Below are 4,634 nucleotides of genomic sequence, written 5' to 3'. Positions count from 1 at the left end.
GAAGGTTATTGTGCCAAAATAAGATTGCTGCATTACATAAAGTTGCCAGTGTTGTCGTATAGAGGAACTGGAAAGTCCCAAAGCCATTGCTTACAAAAGAAAGTTCAATTATGTTCTTAATTGAAAGCACAGACTCAAAAAATGACTGTAGGATTCGTTAGGCAGGAAAGAGTCACAGAGGTTTGAACTTTAAATTGCAATTAGCTGAACTTTCTGTCTGACTGGAAAGATTCTCCAAGGAAAACCCCTCTTTTTCTCAGTTGCCACTTCGCATCGCTGCATGCAAACTCATTCATGTGATGAGCTGCTGTGCCGTCCCTTGGGCGGGGGCAGCTCCGGCAGCCGCGGCAAGGGAGGGAAATCACAGCCAGCTGCTACTGATATTACTGCTGAGGCACTGTGGGGAGGCTTGTGATTGAGCGGGGAGGAAGCTGATAAACACACAGCACTGACTCAATCCTCTCTGCCACTACTATTAGCAGCACCCATAATGGTCACTGATAATTACAGTGTCTGATAGCTTTGAAAGTATTATTGCCTCTCTGGGAGGGAGAGATGACTGTATGTTAAGAGATGATGGACTCCTGGAAAATGACCAGCAGCTACACCAAACCGGCTTCACGCCTACAGTCGTGGATAACACACAGAGAACGGTCCAAACCACAAGGTTTGTCACAGAGAAACCCTGACAGGAAAAGGCAAAGAACAAAATAGATTGTGGATGTGTTTTACTTTGTAGCAACTTGGAAGTTTGCATTTCTCCATTGTAAGAATCCAGTTTAATGCTGACAGATTGAATCAGCATGCTCCCAGATGCCAGCTGACGCTAAAGCACGATGTGTTTTGAACAGCATTAGTTGTTCCTGTGCAATGTTGCATTGTTCTCAAAGTAGGTAAGATCACTCTGGTGGGTCATGTTTGTTTCACAGTTATCCTCTGTGAAGTTGTATTTCACAGACAATCACGTACATTTATTCCTGGTCCTGGAAAAAACAATTCTAGAGGAGAGTTTTGCAGAACTCCTTCCTTTGCTCTCTCACACAGCATTCTCTTGAAAAAAAAGAGACCAAAACCAAACAGTGATTTATAAAGAACAGAATACATATCACATGAAGAGGAGAATTATCATCTTCCATATTGACTGTATTTTCAAACACTTATCCCTTAGCTCTGGAACAAAAATGTGATGCAAGAAGACCAGATAGCAGATGGAGAAGCCTTTTTACAGCATTTGGAATTTCAAAAACTTTTAAGTTCTTTGACTGATTTACCGTCTCCTTATAAAAGAACTCTACATTGTTCTTTCTCTGCTTCTCTAAAATGTATTTTACTACCAGTCAACTACATTCAGAACTCATAGTATCAAATATTATCACATCTTTTCAACAAGTATTTTAGCAGTAATGACCTCAGGATTCTCTCTGGTGTTTATTTGTCTATCAGCGTGTCATGATATCTCCTACTCCTGGCACATTCTTGATAGTGTCGAACCTCACGCACGTTTAGGTGATAGATGAATAACTGCAATATTTACACTGTCTTCAAGTCAGGCCTGTAAAAGCCTGGGGAACTCCTCTGGAAAGAAAGATATACCACACATGGATGAAGATTTTGTTTAACCTTGGCTAGAGCCACCAGTGGTTTTAAAAGCATTTACTTTAAAAAGTTCATCCTCAATTGTATGATGCTATCTGTCCTCATTAAGCCTTTCTCTTACTTCCTGTTTTCAAGGTAATGGCTCTTCATTGCGGTGAACACCAGTACCTAAAGAATCTTCAAATATTTCTCCAAAGACTGCAAGACAATCCCCTGCCATGGTTTGTTGGCTCTGTGTGTGCACATCTTTCAAGGGCAGCTACGTAACCCTTCCACTAAACAATGATGGAAAGTTCAAGTGAATGCTTAATAAAGCCTAGTTACTTTGTAGCTTTGGGAAAACAGCCAAGATACACACTGTAAAGACTAGAGTGAAAATAAACTAGCACAAAGAGCTTCTTCAAACTGCTTTATTTACAAATTTACACGATAGATATGTAAACCAAGGGGCAGGCAGGTCTCTTCCTTTGTGACTGATAAGCAGCTGCAGTAGCCCTGTCTCAGAGCCTTACCTTGTGCTAGCAGCCAAGCTTCCTCCTCCCACAGGCAGACTCACTCTCCCTCCTTCCATTTCATCTGTACCACTACTACTTCTGTTCCAGTTTCTTCCAGTTTGGGGGTCAAAATTCTAGGATTCGCTTTGTGTTAATCAAGGAAAACTTTGAGACAAATATTTCTACAAATACATAATGCTCACAGGAGATAATCTGCTACAAAAACATAATTCACCAAGATGTCAGCATCTATATTCTCCAGGATCCAGACTGCTTAGACAAGTCATGTCAACACCATGAGTAAACCGTGTTCACATATCAGTGACAGTATAGCCACAACACCACAGAAATAAGTTTTTCAGCTTTCTCTGTATCTCATTTTTCCTTTTGAAATCAATTAAGAGTGATTCCAGGTCCTCTTTAATTCTGTAAAACTCTGTACTAAAGGAACCAAAATTCCAGTTCAGGAGTTTCCCAACAGCAATAGCTATTAGTCTGTGATGCACAGCAAAATCACTGGCTAAAAAAAGAAAACACCAGCATCAACTGCTGTTTTGAAATGATTACTGACTACAAAGTCACGCTGGAATGTATTTTATACCAACTCAAATATACTGTAGCTGTAGTGAAATACCTTACTAAGCCAGTAAAGAAACTTCCCTGGGGGGCATTTGTGAAGTTTGACATACTTTTTGTAGCTATGCTGAAGGTTCGATTATGGGACTTTCTGTCTCACTGTAAAGCACTGTAAAAATCCCAGAGTCAGTTCAGACCCTGCTCTCTAGGACACTCCAGGCAGCTCATAGAACTAAAAATCAATCAAGGAGTTATAATATTTATATAGTGCACAGACTTGGACCAAGCCAAGTATTTAAACACATCTTTAAACACATCTTTAAACACATACCTTATTTGCCTACAGTAGCCTTGTCCTTTCTCTTAAGGTTTTGTCTGTATACCTGATCTTAGCAAGAGCATTTTGGTACGATGGACACACAATTTTAGAAAGAAAAGCAATGAGGCTGCTTCAGCTATCACAGATGCACGGGGAACTTGTTCCCTCTGACACACCCATTCACAGCCTGGCAGCACTGCAACCATTACATGCTGCTCAAGCAAGTGAGATATATATTCACTATACACACAGACACAGCCCTTGGGTGACAATGGCCATGAAAAATGCATTTTGTTAGACTCCTGGAACTGATGAGCACAAAAACAATATAGAAGCACAACTGTTATCCCTAACCACAAAATGCCTCGAGGCAGTTGCAGTCACAGTGAGAGTCTGTTGAAAGTATGGTCATTTCCCTAAAACATGGTTGAGCCTGCACCATATGAAATTTCAAAAGCTTTTTGTCACTTTGGACATAAAATTTTTATTTTTTTTTCTCTGTATTAACCTTAGATTTTTAAATACAAATATTTGAAGCAGATAACCACACTGCAGGAAGGCAACCGGTAAACAACTGAATTTTGTCACTTCTAACCCCCTTTGTTCCAAAAGCTCATCAGTCAGCCCCAAAGAGACCTTAGAAAGTCAGAAGCAAGTGTGCTTGGCATAAAAGCTCTCCAAATCACAGCAGAGAGCCCCTCAGTTTTTCTCCCGATTGGCAGGGCTGTGCCCAAATGCAGTATGTTCCGGCTGTTGGTTCAGCTCGTGTAAACTCCAGAATGCAGCTGTAAGCTGGGGGGGGCTCAGCCCCTTCCCCCCGCCCCCCTTTTCGCTGCAGTCCAAAACGGAGCTGGGAGAGCAAACTGCGTTTGTAACAGCAGTCACATTGTCGAACTGAGCTTCACCAGAGCCGTGCTGAATTCCCTAATGGAGTCCTGGTCTGAGTTTAAACTTCATTCTTTAATCTTCTGCAATTCAGGTTTTATAGATGTGGAATTGCCCTTTACAAGCAATACACAGCTTTCTGTGATTGTACAGACCAGCACAACTGAGATTACATTTCTAAAACATCTCTGATAACACTTAAAATAAAAAAAGTATGTAGGTGCAAGAAAGCTGTTTGCTATCTAGCAGAAGAGCACTTGCTGTCTGAAGCATTAACTTAACAATCAGAAGTGTTTTCATTCATAAAAATCTTACCTGTTTCTGTTAGACAGAGCTTCAGCAAACATAATCCAAAAGTTGCCCATAAGGAGAAGTTGGCCATTTTTTTCTTGGAACTGTTTTGCAAAATCCAAAGATACTTGCAAGCTGCAGAAAGAAGTAAAGCCCCGACGCTTGTTAAGCCTGCAGTCAATGAGTCTGAAGTTTGCTGCACTTTTTATTCTAAGGAACTAAGTAATGACATAACTGGGAGGGGGAAGCTCCATCAAAAGTCACACCCATAAAGTTACCCAGAAGCAGAAGAAGGGGGAGTAGAAGGAGAGCTAGTACTGACTAAGCAGGCACAATTGAGTTTTAAAGAGCCACTAAATCTTCTCTTCTTACACAAGTCCAGTCAAAAGTTATACTTACTGTGCTTGTAGGAAAATTTGTGTAATCTCTCCTGATTCAGCTCAGAAATGCACTGTTTGTTACAAGCTTTTCCT

This window comes from Corvus kubaryi, unplaced genomic scaffold (assembly GCF_017639235.1).
Source record: "Corvus kubaryi isolate FWS band 111438036 unplaced genomic scaffold, C.kubaryi_AGA036_p1.0 37392, whole genome shotgun sequence".
NCBI lineage: Eukaryota > Metazoa > Chordata > Aves > Passeriformes > Corvidae > Corvus > Corvus kubaryi.
The sequence above is the reverse complement of the archived record's forward strand: the minus strand, read 5'-3'. Positions refer to the sequence as shown.